The sequence below is a fragment of the Lycium ferocissimum genome, chromosome 4 (genome assembly GCF_029784015.1).
Source record: "Lycium ferocissimum isolate CSIRO_LF1 chromosome 4, AGI_CSIRO_Lferr_CH_V1, whole genome shotgun sequence".
Taxonomy (NCBI): Eukaryota; Viridiplantae; Streptophyta; class Magnoliopsida; order Solanales; family Solanaceae; genus Lycium; species Lycium ferocissimum.
In genome coordinates, this window is record NC_081345.1 from 6,347,519 (window position 1) to 6,364,994 (window position 17,476).

Consider the following 17,476-nt stretch of genomic DNA (forward strand, 5'->3'; position numbering starts at 1 on the left):
AAAGAGTGTGGTTTAATCGTTTTACCTCTTTTGTTCTTCATTATGGATTCAAAAATGGTAAATATGATTGTTCTCTATTTGTCTACAAAACTACTACTGATATTGCTATTTTACTAAAAATACTATATGTTGATGACATTCTTCTCATTGTGTCTACCTTCTCCTTGCTTTCTTCCTTAATTTGCATTCTTAAATCTGAATTTTCTATGAATGATTTGGGGATAAATAATTATATTCTCGGTATATCTATTGTGTGACTTGAGGGTGGTTATTTTCTTTTTCAATCCAAGTATATTCAAGACCTACTTCCTCGTGCCAATCTTCTTTCTTCAAAATCTGTTTCCACTCCTATTTCTCCTAAAACATTATTGCTTACTACTAGATCTCCTCCTTTTTCATATCCTATACATTATCGTAGTCATGTTGTTGGATTACAATACTTAACATTTACTCGTCCCGACATTGCTTTTGCAGTCAATCAATTTCCCAATTCCATGTATTCCCCTTTTGTTGTTCACTACACTATTGTAAAATGTATTTTACGTCATTTAAATGGCTCGCCATCTCATGGGTTATTTACTCATGGTGCTTTAGTTGATTGTCTTGAGTATTATAGTGATGCTGATTGGGCAGGTTGTCCGTCCACTTGACGTTCAACCTTAGAATTTTTTCTTTCTTGGCCCTAATCTTGTTTCTTGGTCATCCAAGAAGAGAAATGTTGTATCTAGATCTAGTGCTGAAGCTAAGTATAGGGCGATTCACAAGCACGTGGAAAAGGGAGCTTGTGACTTTTCAAACCGGCACAACTAGAACATGATAGAGGGAGACTATAATGGATGCAATATATTGTTGGATGACATGATTTAAGCATGTGCTGAAGCCGAGAGGAATGAGGATAACCCATCCTATTATTTTAAAGAGTGAGCAACTTATTTGAGCGAGTAACATCCTGTCACGACCCGACTAGGGCCATGACGGGTATCCGGGGCTAACCACCGAACACCGCTCATTCTGTTACCTATCTGCTCTCATTCATACTATATGCTCATAATCATAGAAATCTATTAACATTTGAAACATATTTACTTTTATAAGCATAAGCCCTTTGGCTATCAAAATGATATATATACATGCATATACATAAAAGCTATGGGACCATGCTACCCACACTGCGTATCTACGAGCCTCTACTAGAGTGCTAGACATATGGACGGGACAGGACCCCGCCGTACCCAATCATGAATATATACATATATGTACCAAAAGAATAATCAATGGCACCTACGGAAAATGGAATGCTCTCAAATCGCCCGCTAGCCCCTGGCGAGTCCGGATCACCTCCCCGTCTACCTCGCTGGCATGAACACAAAGATCCGAAGAAAAGGACGCGTACGAATATCAGACCGAATATGTAAGGCATAAACACAACGGGACATCAACGAAATAAGCGAGGCATCAACGAAGAGCAATCTGTTATCGACCTAATCATAAAATAAGTAATACATGCCGGGGTTTACTTTCTTATACTCATCATCATATCATATATGCATAAACGTATGTTTCGCCCACCATATAGGTACGGGTGTGATAATCAATAACATTAAGATTAGCATTAGCCCGCGTCCAGCCTCCCGCGTCCGGGGTATCATCTCATGCCGCCCACAGTGGTGTCTACCCATGCCATCCGGCCATGGTGTATAGGCCGCCCCGCCAGATTTTCCGCCCTGCTTATATAGGCGCGCGTGATATCATCATGTACTCATCATAGTATGCTTATCATAATATACTTATCATAACTCATCATAATGTACGCATAGAGACTCATAGATAATCATACTCTATCGGGTGACGTAAGGTCGTTGACCTCCGACTTCATTATGGAACATTCATAAGTATCCCGCCCTCACCCTCAAGGAACAAGTATAAGGTGAGTGTATATGATGATCAACATCACGGGCTGGGCGTGATAGCTTCGTTAGTTTAATTGGAACATCATGTCATAGACTATAGCATCTCTAGACTTAAGCTTGTCATTATCGTTATCATAATCGTAGCATATCTCTTATCTCGTGTGGCTATTCATGAACAAGGACTCATAGTCTTCTTGAAGATGGAACATTCATAGTAAAAGAGGAAATTCATGCTATAGGACGCATGCCTTAGAAAAAAAAAGGATTAGCCTCACATACCTTTGTCGTTTAACTATTCTATCGCTTTCGCGTCCTCCTTTAATGCACTCGTTTATACCTTCAAGGGAATTCGTATCAACATTAGCTATACCATTATAGGAACGAGCTTACTAAAGCTAGAGAAATTTGGGCAGCATTTCCTTTATTTATACTAGTTTCCTCCATATTCCATATCAACTCCCAACATTCATAATAACATTCACAATATCACAACAATAAGCATCATTTGATTACATTGCCCACATTTCACAATTTCACTTCCAATTCTCCATAATCATGACCAAAGTTCACTATCACGTTCTTTCATATCCACTACTTATTCCATGTTCTAAATGTCATTTATAACATATTTATAATCTCAACACAACCATTTTCATGATTCATTCCAACTACTACTCAACAATGGCACTATTCACACATTTATGACCCATTTTCTATACTCTTCTACAATCCATGTGTTTCAACTTATTAATACTTCAAACAACATAGAAAGATCATTAAACTTACCTTAGATGACGGAGGAATAAGCCTTGGATGGTAATACACCTTTTTCACCAAAACCCTATTTCATCTCTCAGATTTCTTCGATTTAATGGCTTTTTAACGGGTTTCATACACTTGATTCTCCTCAATTGTTGTTGATCTTTGATTTCTATTGATTTCTTATGGTTGAAGTGTATGGAATATTCTAGAGAAGTCTTGAAGTGTGGAGGAGTGGGAGTGAAATGAAATGAAATGAGAAAGAGGTCCCTTATATAATTTCACATTCAGTCCCGACTGGAATATATGGACCAACATACGGTCCGTATAATTTCTACTGACCGTATGTTTGGACCATATATTTGGTCCAGTGGAACATGGTGCACTGGGCTAGATCTACGGTTGGACATACGGTCCATACATTTTATACGGCCAGTATGTCTGGCCGTAGGTTTGCCCAGTTTTCCGAGAATTGTTCTCGTTGACTTGTTTGATCTCCGATCCTTATGGAGCTTTCTTAACACTTGTTTAACACCTCAATACCAATCTAAGGGACGTTATAACTCTTCCTCAAGGTACCATTAGAACGTTGTTAACTCAATATTCGAAACTCTTACCCGATACACTCAACTTATAACTCGCTTTTCTTAACAACTTTCTTTCCTTAGCTCGAATGTCTTTGGAAACCTTAATTAGGACCATAAAATACTATTTCTTACTTGTCCAAACCTCGTATACGTCATTCCCCTCGTTAGTCTATTCACTGTACGCTAAGGGGAAATTTCCAAGGTGTAACACATCCGCTGCAGAAACTGAAAGAAAATAGTGATGCAAGTGACGATAAACTGACTCTAAAATTTTGCCGACTCTATGCCCCGTGGCCATGATCATCCCAATTTTCAGATTCTTAACATCACAACCGTTAGGTGAGATTTTCACAGCACAATTTTGATCAACTAGTTGACCAACTGAAACAAGATTATCCTTCAAATTCAGTACATAAAGAATGTTACACAGACTTCCAACAGAATCAATACCCGACATGAGCAATGTGTGCCCATTTGCCATATGAATAACATGTTTAGAAACATGATCAGATAATGAAGAAAATTGAGACAAATATCCCTTCATATGATTAGAAGCAGCTAAATCTAGATGCCAAGGAGATTTAATAGTATTAATTATACCTGAAGAGGATGCCGAGAGTGCACTTGAGATGGCATTGGGAAGGGCAGCTGCTATGGAATCTTGAATTAGTCTTTCGAGATAGCGACCAACAGAGAAGAAACTAGATAGCGTAGTGACATCTATCTGATATGGTTGGTGAGTAGGTCGCAAACTGTTTGGACGACGACAATAGTCCAGAATATGATTTACAGTAATCTTGAAGTAAGCACAATACTTTTTTTTTTCTTGGGACAATTGGCTGCTATGTGATCAAAGTCATGACATTCATAGCACTAGACACTTCGCTTACTATTTTCTGTCGAAGCAACAACTTATGTTTTTTCTGCAAGTAATGCAACAACAGGTGATGTCATGGGATCCATGGCAGCCTAAGTTCCAAGCCTTGTATCTTCATGCAAGACGGCTGCCAACACAACGTTCAGAGCAGGCGTGACTTCTCTGTTCAACAAACTGCTACAAATCAACTCTAATTCAGGCCTGCGCTTCATTAAGAACTGTGCCATCCTTGTCTTCTCTGTTCTTTTTGGACTTCCTTGAGCCATGCCATAGACATATTCTGGCCAGAAAATTGATCCCGTTCTGACTAGAGTGATTACAAGCCAATGTAAAAGAGCGAATATTTTTGTCCCCCTATGTATACTCGGCAATATTTTGTTCCACTTCAAACTCTTGGCGCAAGATTGCTTTGTTGATAGATTGTAAGGTGGTGGACCTATATCTCAGAAGCACGACTAAATGGTCTAAGTCCCACAGCAATGTCAGTATGTACCGAATTCAGTATCCAAGCAATTACCTTTGCATTATTCAATTTTCAAAGATCCAACACTTTTGGATCTAGTGGCGAACGAGTAAAGCCATCTAACAACACAAAAAGGCCCTTACCTTGAACAAAGATTGCAAAGTGGAATTCCCATAGAGCAAAATTGGAACCGTCCAATTTTGTGGAGAGCAAATCGTGCGAGGATGATTTCAAATCCATTGAGTGATAAAATATGACTGAGAGAAGAAAAAAAAGGTAGTAGAGTGTAGAGAAAACAGAGAGCAAAAAAGGAATACAAGAAGGTAGAAAAGTACCTGGGTAGAGGAACATAGAGCACGAGAGAAAAAAATCAGACGGTGGCTCTGTATACCATGATAGAGAAACGATAGATTTTTCGAACTGTTTTCTGTGTTCGTTCAATAATACACTAGGAATTTTTTTAGCTATACAACTGGAGGGCTAAAGTCCTATCCTAAGAAGGAGTATCTATTGTAATAACTATGCAATCAGTAATTAAGTCCTATTCTAGGAAAGAGTATATTTTGTGATACTATACAATTCTAGTATTGCCTAACAGCCGAAATTACTTGGATACATTCACTGCTTCGTGATATTTACATAACCATTTCACCCATTTCTACTATTTACTACGACAATATGAGTAGCTTCTATCTCTTTTACAATCCTGTACAATAAGCTCAGACCAAGCATATTGAAATATATATTCACTTTGTATGGGAAAAGTTTGCTTCTGGAGATTTGCAAGTCCATTATGTTCATTCCAATGATCAATATGCTGATTTTTAGACGAAGGCTCTTCCTTCACCGTGGTTGCTTTTGTTACGTGACAAGCTCGGTGTTCGTCCGAATCATAGATCGCTTTGGGGGGGGTGATAAATATTATATATTAAACTCAAGGGTAGGTTAGTCTTTTGTCTGTATTTATTTACTCTATATACTCCATTTTACATGTAATTCACGAACACTGAGGACATGTTTCACAGGGCTTAATAGGAGTAAAAAAACAATTGTTCATATCATAACATTAATTTCATTTATATGGACATTTTTAGATTGCATTAGAATTGAATTGAAGGTAGAAACTAATTCAATATCAACCACTTTAACAGAAAGATACGAATAATACACATAGACATGGAAATGCATAGCTGCATCCATATCAGACAACTTTGAGTTGGCTAAGATCACATGTGTTTGGGTTACTTTAGTTTTGACGGGAAAAGTAGTTACAAGTCGTTATCATTATTTTCTGCATTTTCCAATTCCTGTATTTTTCATTTGATTTACTTAGCAAGGTATAAATAGCTAAATTGTAATGGAGACACACACTTTGAGTGTTAATAAGATCAGTCCTCTTCTATTTCCTCTGAAATCCGTCTCTTCTCTTCTTTTCTTATTCTTAATTCTCTTTTATTCTCTGTCTTCTTAATTCTTGGCCCGATACCTAGTTTTTGGTATCAATTGGTATCAGAGCTTAACTTTCCTTGATTCATTATGGGACCACCACGAAAGGATACAACAACAGTAAATCCATCTGGAAATCTGCATAAACAATATGAAGATTTGGCTGCGCAGCAGATCGATTTACGAGTTGTTGTTGAGTAGAAGCATTTGGAAATGAAAGTGGATATGGACCGAAAGCAATGGTGAATGCTATCAAGGACTTTGTTGATAGGATGTATCTTTATAAAAAAATCCAAGAAGAATGCATCGGCTTCAAATTCTTAGGAAACTAATGCAGCTGCAGCTCCTGGAATTTTAGGCCTAAATCCTTATCAAACGATGAACACACGAAGTCACAATCTCTGTTTCCCTCGTTTTAATGGTGAGAATTTGAAAGCATCTCTATATCAAATTGAGCAATATTTTTCTGTTGATGAAACTCCCTCGAATCATAGAGCTAAATTGGTAGCTATGAATCTGGAGGATGAGCTTTAGCTTGGCATCAATCTTATTTGAAGTGTTGAGGAAATCAAGTAGTAACTAGCTGGGATGAGTATTTGCTAGCTATAACTGAGACCTTTGGGGATCATTTTGCTGATCCTATGTTGGAATTGAAACAGCTTGGGCAGAAAGGAACAGTGAGGGAATTCCAGTTTGTATTTGATAGGTTATTGGCTCAATGTAATCTATCTAATGAACAAGCTCTCTCATGTTTCCTTGGAGGATTGAAGGATGAATTACTTGGTACTATCATGATGCATGAGCCTCAAACATTGTCTAAGGTTTATAGGCTTGCTAGACTAGCTGAATCTACTTTGATTGCTAATGCTAGAAGTCAAAAGTCTACTGGAGTACATACTGCTATGTTGAAGAAGGAAACTCCTATTTCCAGATCTGTAAATTTCAGTTATCGAGCTCCTAAACTAGCTTTGCCAACTGCTAATACAATTAGCAATCACAGACCTAAAAAGACTGTATCTCCAGCTGAGATGCAAGCAAAAAGGGCACCGGTGCTTTGTTTTTGGTGTGAGGATAAGTACACTCCTGGTCACAAATGTAACTTATCTAAGTAGTTGTTTGTTTTGGAGCTGGAGCAAGGTGATGTAGAAGGTGTTCCAGTTGAACCAGAATAGTTAGAAAGGGAGAAAACTATGGAGATTTGGCCAACAACCGAAGGAGATACCCCTATGATATCATTTTGTGCACTGACGGGGCTATAAGGAGGTCAGACTATTCATGTCATTGGGTACAATGAAAGGAGGCCTATACAGATCCTGCTAGATGGAGGTAGTACTCACAATTTCATAGATGTAAATTCTGTTAAAAAAATTGGGTTGTACAGTCATTCCTACTCAATTGAGTTATGTTAGCTTGGGTAATAGCACCTTAGAAGCAACTTCTGGGGTGGTCAAAGATTTCAAGTGGATGATGAATGGCACTACTTATTGCTTGGATTTAATAGTTTTCCCTGTGGGAAAGTATGATGTGGTTTTAGAAGCTTTGTGGATGAAGACTCTGGGTCTAGTTACTATGGACTATAATGAGTTGAAAATGACATTTGATCATCAAGGCAAACATCATGTATTAAAGGGTGTTTCTTAAGATTGTAAGCTCACCAGTTCCAAGGTTGTGTCTAAACTGAAGAATGATGAGGTGCAGTTCTTCATGTTACAAATGTCCATCGCCTTTAACTTTTTTATTTATCTAAGGAGGTGGAAGTTCCCGTGGCAGTGGATAAACTTCTCAAACAATATAAGCAGATTTTTGTGGACCCTGTGACCTTGCCACCACTGAAGGAAGCTTTTGATCATAGAATACCTTTACAACCTGGTGCAAAACCTGTCAATATCAGGCCCTATAGATATCCAGCTATGAAGAAGGACATCATTCAGAAATTAGTAAAGGACATGTTGCAGCAGGGTGTTATCCAGTACAGTAACAATCCTTTCTCTTCTCCTGTTGTGTTGTTGGGTAAGAAGGATAGTAGTTAGAGACTTTGTGTTGATTACAGAGAATTTAATCAATGCACCATCAAAGATAAGTTTCCTATTCCAATTATTGATGACTTATTAGATGAGTTAGCAGGGGCCACTATTTCATCCAAGGGGGACCTAAGGTCTGGCTATCATCAAATTAGAATGGTGGTCGGGGACATTCCCAAAAATGCATTCAAAACTCATATGGGCCATTATGAGTTCTTGGTCATGCCATTTGGTTTGACTAATGCTCCTTCAACTTTTCAATGTCTTATGAACCATGTATTTCAACAACACCTTAGGAAATTTGTGTTGGTGTTTTTTGATGATATTTTGATATATAATGTGAGTCTACAGGACCATATTTTTCATTTAAAGCTCGTGTTTGATATTATGGTGCAACATCAGCTTTTGGCCAAGCAGTCTAAATGTGTTTTTGGAGTTGCTAGGGTAGAATATCTGGGCCACTTTATTACTGTAGAAGGAGTATCCACTGACCCCAAAAAGATTGTATCTGTGTTGTTGATACCTAAATTTTGACCTCCCATGATTTATTTTAATTACTCAGAGTCTTTGGATGACAAACAAAGTGAATAGTGCATTTAAAAGGGTCAAAAGGATTTTTGTAAAATTATTTGAGTCAGTGTTCACCTCTTTCAACTAGTGAAATAATTTCTACAATATTAGAAATCATCTGGTAATTAATTGGTATATTTTGTGACATTTATAGGATATTTGTTAGATTTAATCAAAGAAAATCAATTTTGAATGATTATTTATTTAATTGTTTAAATTGTCAAAATCAAAATTAGCAAATACACTATTCCCTTTAATCTAAGGAGTTTAAGTAATTGAAATAATTGACCATTTACCCCTTAATCTTTAATTTTGTGTAATTGTATAATTTGTTAAAATTATTCATAATTGCCTATAAATGTTTTAATTAGGCTAATTAATCAATTAGAGGGTCATTATTGCAAATTAGTTTTAATTATTTAATTTTTTACAAAATGGCCATAATTGCAACAATCAATTAAGATTTAAAACCAGTTAAGGCTGTATTTGCAAATTAAGTACATTTACATGATTAGCCGCATTTTTAAATTAATCAGTGGGTTAATTACGTCCTAAATTGGCTATAATTAGAATATTATGGTCAACCATCAATGTTTTAATGTTTACCCATTTTTACCTTTTATGTACGTATATAAACTTAGTATACATATACATACATATATATATATATAGTATACGAGCTAAGGGACCATGTCCATTTCTTTCAAATTGGACCGAGCCCAGTCCAAAATGGACGTGACCCGGGCCATGACCTGCCCAGACATAAGAGGGTAATACCCCTTTCAATTTTCATACCAAACGATCCCTAATCCTAATCCTCTCTCCTCTCTTTCCTCTTCCATGTAAAACCCTAGTGCCGCACCTCGATTCTTCCCCTCTCTCTCCGCCAAAAATGGCAAAAACGCAAAGGTTACAGAGAGAGTACAACTGTTGCGTGGCTATTGTCTTTGAAGCAATTAATGCTTCCACTTCAAATCCGCTACCCTCTTCCCAAATCCAGTAATGAATCATTTCCTTTACTCTATTTTTTTTTTATTTTCTCGAGTCAAACCTACGATTCGTTGTGTTTTATTGTTGTACTTTACTCGAACCTCATTAGTTGAATGAGAATGGGTCGGATCGAGTCAAACAAGACTCAAATCTGACCATTCATTGTTGATCCGAGTCGATCTAGGCCGTAGGGAGGTTTGCAAAGGTTAATTTCTAGGAAATCTTATTTGTCCCACATCGTTTGTTTAACTCCTTGTATGACCTTTGGGGTTCTATAAATAGAACCCCAACCCTTACCAAAAAAACAAGTTTGGAGAATCCTAAAAGCTTGAGATTTGAATTAAAAAGTCAAAACTCGAGCTTACAGTATAATTTTAGGTTTTAACTTTAAGGTTGAGGTCTTCCTCATTCTAAAGTTTTTTTTCTTTGTGTTTTGTGTGGCTGAGTGTGGGATTTGGAAGAATAAAGGGTCTTCAAATCCATTCTTGTACACGGCTGCGCATAAAAAGGTAACCATTAATCTTGTTATTTCTTTTTATTTAATGTTGCTTAATTTAAATCATGGTTAGTGATGTTCTGCTTACTTTTAAGTATTATAATGAGTGACAGGTTGTTTTAGGTTTAGGTGTTTGTTCGTAATGTGCTAAACTAATTTATGTGCTTTTAATGTGTTATTAGTTGTGAACCACTTAGATTAATCAGCTTGCCTTATATTTATGTGGTGGTTTAACTTTGATGACTTTGGTTAGGTAAAATGTGAAGTAATCAACTTGTTCTTTTATTTGGTCTAATCTCTGATGTGCTGATTATATAGAAATGGTTTAAAAAGATAGAAAACTAAAATGGTGTTGAGTTTAAGCTTGGTTTTGATTGATTGAACATGGTTTAAAATGACCTGGTCAACTGGTTTTGGGGTTCTTTTGTTTTCTCCCTGAAAGTAAGTTTAAAAAATATGATGACTCAGTTTTCAAATAAGAAACTCACTGAGCATCACCTAGTCAAGATAGAAACTGGTTTGGACATTCTAGATTCCTAGGTGTCTTCAAAATAAGATGTTTGCTACTTAAAACAGAGGTTAATTAAGTTATTTTGAATTTCTGAAGTGTACAGTAGTGTTTCTCTGAATTTTGTCTTTCTTTTTCTATCTTGAGTGTGTGATTCTAGTGAGTTGACTTGGATTATTAGGATAGGTTTGAGTTAAATCCATGTTGTACAGAATGAAGAGAAGGGATAATTGAGCTTGAATATGTTATGTTCCTCTTTTTATGTCTTCTATTTGAAGTGTCATAATTACAATCTTAGACAAACAAGTGATCATAACTAGAAATAGATATAAGAGAAGAGTTGTTTTGACTCTTTGAAGTTTAAGTACATATATATATATATATATATATATATATATATTTGTCTTTTGTTTGCTTGTACATCACTTAGCCCATAAAAATGAAGAGTCACATGTTGGGGTGCTGCATAAAACAAAGGGATTAACCACCTAATCTTTAGGGGAGCCCCTGGTGGTATGGCACTTGGTTTAGGATGGGGGTGGAGAATGGCAGTTGTTTCTAAGGATTAAAGGGTGAGCTTAGGTATGAACTGGAAGTGATGACCAATAGAGCCTTTGCTCCCCTTTCACTGAAAGGAAAGTCCAGGAAAGGGTGGGGGGTAATGGCCTCTCCCTGCACTGTCTTTTCTTCTAGACCTGCAAACTCTTTATTCTAAATCCTGTTTTCCTATAACCATGGGATCCATCAAGGTCATTCCCATGATTGTTTAAATGAGAGCTACTGTTAATACAAAGGTTCTGGTCAAAACTAGTGTCTCTGAGGGTCAATATGCTAGAATGATGATGGCTTCAATATATCTAAATAACCTAGTTAGTAACTTTAGTTTGAAGCTAAGAGGATTCTGAGGTTTGAAAAGGTTTTGATTCCGTGAGCAGGGTTTGTTAGCTTGAATGTATGGTCCTGTTTCAAATGATCCTCTTGATCTTTGTGACTCTGTGTACCCTGGACTTTGTTTTGACCTTGGATGACTTTTCCTTGACATTCATTTGGCTATAATGGGAAGAGAGTTAAAGTATGAAACTGAGAATACTCATATAGCCTAAATCAGCTTTAAAACATGGTGTGTGTGTTTGTTTAGTACTTGTCAGGATTAAAAGAAGTTAAGAGTCATGCACTAGGAGCAGGAGTCTAGTTTGAAATAATTAAAAAGGATAAGTCTGTGTTAATATTGATTAAGTGTTTGGGTTATGGTTGACTTAATGAGGTTGTCTGAGGATGTCATAAGTGTTCATAGATAAGGTATGAACCACTTGACATAGAGGGGGTCTTTTAAAGACATCTTAAAGAGGGGACAGGGAAGGACTAGGTTTAGCTTGGTCCATAGTACCTCTCCCCCAAATAAGAGGTGTCATGACACACTCTATAAGTCCATGGGGAACATATCTGCTATGATGAATGCATTTGAATCTTGGATCTCCCCATTATGCCAAAGGGTTAAGTTTCCTGGTCAGAATCTAGAAAAGCTGCCAAAATTAAGAGCTAAGCCTGTATGACCATAAATGACTTTGTGTAATTATTATGGGGGGCAAGACCACAGATAATTTTTCCTTTATTAAGTAAGTCTGAAATTAGAAGTCCTCACATTGTCTCAACTGTTTCATGAGGGTTTTTTTCTTCTAATTTTGGAAAAAAAAGACAAGGGAAGAGGAGTGCAATTTGAATCTTTCCAGGTCTTTTATGTATATACTGTTTGAATCATTGTATGAATTGGTTCTTGAATATTGAGTAGGTAATGATCATTGTAAAGAGGAGATAGATAATGCAATTTGGTCTTTTTTTGAGGGTGAAATGTACTGTTCTGGCCCCATTCTTAGTATGTCCTTTCTTAAAACCAACCATAAGATGAGGTGTATATGATTTTGTTGGGATTTTCATGATCAAAAAGGGCTAAAATCACTTCATAATTAGAATACTAGGGTAAAGGTAGTTGAAGATGTTAAAATCCGTGTCATTGGTTGGGTTAAACATTTAATTAGACTTGGTTTAGGGATGGTATTTGGAGAAGCTTAAGTGTGTATAAGTGAGTTATAAACCACTTGACATGAGGAAACCTTTTAAAGGCACATTAAGGAGAGGGTTAAGCATGAACCAAGTATAACTTGGATTATAGCACTTCCCTCCAATAAGAGGTGCCATGGTATGTCCTACATGCCTACGAGGTGTATATTCACATTGTCCATACTCCTAGACCTCGAACTGCCATCAGTAAACCAAAGGGGAAAGGGAACCAATGGAATTTGTTAAGTGTTTAAACAAGCTGTTAAAAATGGAAGAAGAAACTGCTCACTTCACGTTGCTAACTTTTAGAAAGTAGATCTGGTAGAAGACTTAATGTCTAAGTCTCACTGTGATACGAAATGTTAAATTATTTGAGTCATTGGGGCTGCCTGGTCTGCATAATTGTGTTTAAAATAAGTAGAAAGCCTATCTTTAAGTAGTTGGTTGATTTCTGGGAACAAAAAGGTGTTGTGTCACGACCCAACTAGGGGCCGCGACGGGTGCCCAATACTTGTACCAAGCACCCCTTATATTTCGTATCTTATTCTTATTCCTGAGTGGGCCGAATAAATTGCATACCATCATTTATTTACTTAGCATTGTCATTAATAATATCATTATGAACATGTGCTAATAAACTTTACTAAACTTAATGTACATTGACGGGGACAACCAATATTATGTAAACGTCTGATTATACATATCTGTCTACGAGCCTCTAAACAAAATACATATTATAACAAGAAGGGCGAATGTGCCGTGCCCAAACATGTACACAAAAGTAATACCAAGAAAGCTCGAGGCTCGGAACAACCGGAGCGCGCAAAGTGCGCGATGAAGCTCCTAGGGATCAAGCCCGTCTACCTGCTCACCTGCGTGGCACGAAACGCAGCGTCCGCAAAAGGGACGTCAGTACGAATAATGTACCGAGTATGTAAAGCATGAGAAACAATGTAAGCCGAAGCATGAAGTATGAATAACAATATCATGGAATCATAGAACATATGATAAGATAAAAGAATAACCTGTACATATGAGTGCCTTTTAGGCCGGAAACCATGCATGCTTACCTTTCTTGAAAAACAATTCTCTTTCATACATAGAAAATAGAACATGTCATATCATAGCGCCGAATACGTTGGCTCCCCCATGTATCCCGCGTCCGGGATGATAACGCCAGCTGACCAGGTGGCAATGCGACTTATAGCGCAACATGTCTCCCTTCCCATATCCCCCATATCATATACATATCATATACATATCATATAAGTGGCATGCATGAGAGCCCAAAGAAAGTCATATATCTATCGGAGTGACTTAAGGTCGATAACCTCCGATCGTAGTATGGAACAATCATGGTCGCTTGTCTCACCTTGGAGGAACAATAATCATAAGGGGAGACTACCAAGGAAGAGTGTCGTCAAGGGAAAACGTATAACAAAATCCCAAGATATCATTTCATATGCTTGGAGCCTTTAAGGTAGTCATTATCCATAATAGAGTCGAAGAATCAAAAAGTGACTTAGCATTTTCATATTATCATATTCATGGTGAGCACATATCGTCAACATGTCTGTCATAGACATTCCCTCATATTTGACGTCATCGTTGTCGTTAGAAAACCATATTTATCGTTTAAGTCATAAAAGCTTGGTTGTTTGTTTTCTTTTCTCTTTCCTTATTGGAAAATATTGGGCATCTTGGAAAACATTTGTGACTTATTAGAAAGGAAATTGTATTTTAGAATTCTAGACTTCAAGGGGTTACCTATGAAAATGTTGGGACGCTCCGGATCCATTTATGAAAGTTGCATACATTCAAGCTACTTTTCCAATGAAACCTAGAAAATCTAATTCATTTCTATTGAATGAATAGTGGTCAGATTCAAACTTAGGTTTCTAAAGATAGAGTAGTCCCCGAGGCTTGTATCCAGACCTATTATGTCTAGGACGTGCCAAGAAGGAAGGGTAAAGCTTTACATACCTTTCCCGCTTCTTACACTACTCCAAATTCCAGCTCCAAATTCGCCAACGTCTACAATTTGGTCACATTTAGCAAATGTTAGTTAAAGCATCTAGAAGTTGAAATTCACAATATCATTTGTCTACTGAAATTTCGGCAGCATTTCCCTTGTAAATATTCCATCCCACCAAGTTCAACTTGGCCAATTTCAATCAACAACAATCCCGGGAATTCAACCCGGCCAAATTATCAACAACAATGCCAACAACCATACTAACAATTTCAATAACCAACCCAAAGTACATTCCAACAATTCAATCAATATACTACTTCCTTCAAGATCCTCCAACCCCAATAAAAACAATAACAACATCATAATTTATTTCCAACAACACCATACTAACAACATTATATTCTATACATACAAGAACATCATATTCAATTTACATAACCTTTTACAACAAATCTCCAACTACTATCATTGCACTAAGATCATTAACCTTTTATTAGCAATATCACATCTACAACACAACAACCAAATTACTAGATAAAACTTGCTCACCATACACACAATATACACGGCTATACACCACATACCCACGGCCAAACACAATGCACACACGACTATATCCTCACTAACACCATCCAACCTTCATTATCAACATAGCAATCCCAACAACAACAACCAAACATTAGATAAAATAATTAAAACATGACTCCTACACACACCCATGCATGCACGGCCACACCCCTTATTCCATATTCTTTATGAATTTCACTCCTTTTATACACTACAACATGCACAACATCCATGACATATAAAAGGGAATGAATTCTTACCTTTTTCTTCAATTCTTCACTTGGCTAGAAATTCCAACTTGCATGAACATGTGTTTTTCTTGCTCTAATGAACACCCCACCTTGCTAAGGACTCTTTAATTAGTTGTTTGGCTAGGAAGGAATAATTTTTGATGGAAAATCTTCCAAGGTTTTGGTGAAGCTTGTTGTGGCCGAATGGCCTTTGGGTTTTTCTCCTTCTTTTTCTTGTTCTTGTTTTCTTGAAATTTTTAGAGAACTTATGAATATTATGAAGACTTAGTCTTCATTTAAATTGACCCCTAAACTTTTATGTGGGCTTAAGCCCACACCAACTTGGACGGCCAACTTGGCCCAATGGTCTAGCCCCATTTTTGCATCTCATAAAAATTATTTTCTAACTTTCCAAATTTACCCTTCGCCTTCCTCCATATTTTCACGAGTCATATTGCGAATTTACCTTTTTGCCCCTAGCCTCTCTTAATATTTCCACTTCTAAACTCTTCATAAGCAACTCATACAACGATCAAAAAATAAAAAGATAGACTTGCTTGTTATCTTCCCGCGACTACCTTGGATTATTCGAACAAACGAAAATGCGGGATATAACATGTTGGTTGAGCTGAGATGCTGTTAGTGAGGTTGTGTCTTGAAGAGAATACTAAAGCAACTAAAATCATTTAGTTTGCTGAGACCATGTGTCATTCTTTCTCTGTGAGGTCTTGTAGAAGACATAGCTTTTCTTTTCCTTTTTACTTAAGTTGCAACTCATATGAATGCTATATCCCCTTTCTACATACCTACTCTTATTACTGTTAGTGACTAAAGAAAAGGTTTATCCTTGTGTGTTTTTTGGTCATTTAAACCTACTCAATTCCAGTCTCTTTAGTGTTGTTTCAACTCTGACTTCCTGGTGTTACAAACCATCTTTATGATCATAAGTTGTAATATATTTGATCTTCTTTAACTTGTATCCCTCTACTGTGCTTTGTTATTGACTAGCACCATGAATATGCATTAGCTAGTTCGCACATTGGTTACTATGTGGACTGCTGATTGCTTGAGGGAATATATAGACCTGGTGTGAATCATTTGCCTAACATGTATAGAATTAAGTTGAACTTGACATTTATAGAATTAAGTTGAACTTGAACCAGCTTTAGTCTCAGATTTGAACATTGCTCTAAGAGGTAGGGACTAGCGAGGTGAATGGATTAGTCATAAATCCAAGCTCTAAGCACAAAGAGTATAAATATACAAAGAATATGTATAAGTTAGTTTAAAGAGGGAGAGGTATACATATGGTATACACTTGATATGCACATCATATGTGTATATCATGGGTGTATTATGTGTATATAAATGAGTAGGCCAGTCATATATAAGGTAGATCTTCATTAAATGAGCAACAGGGGATGGGAATTTCATTAGGCATTAATCTTTAACTTAGTTTCCTTTTAGAAGATAGATGGGCCTAGCCCAAGTCGAATTCAATTAAGAGTAGACCAGATTTCATTAAGTCCCAAAAGTAAGAGAAACAAGGGAGTGACTTTGGTTTGGGTCATCTTATGATTAAGTGCTTTTGTGTTGTTTTGTTAATCTTATATTATCATATTGCAGCATCTGTTCTGGTTCCATTTCTATGACCATGAGTTTGGTTTTGGCCATTATTCATCTTATGCTGACATACTGCAGTCTTAATTACTCTATATCATGTGTCTTTGGAATGTTTTTGTTCACATTACACCTGCTGGTTCCAGCGTTGTTTGTAATTAAATTATATCCACACATGTTGATTTATACCATACTTTTGCATAATTATGGGATTCTGATTTATCCTATGGCTATACTGGTTTGGGGAGCTAAGGTGATTTGGGGCCTGGTCTTAGCCATTCCCTGATGTCCTGCCATGCCTGGGGTTCATGAAACCCCTTGGATCTTGTGGGGCGTCGGGAATACGGATGGTGATGACTTTTCCCTTTTTACTGTATAAATCTCTACCAGTAAAGCCCA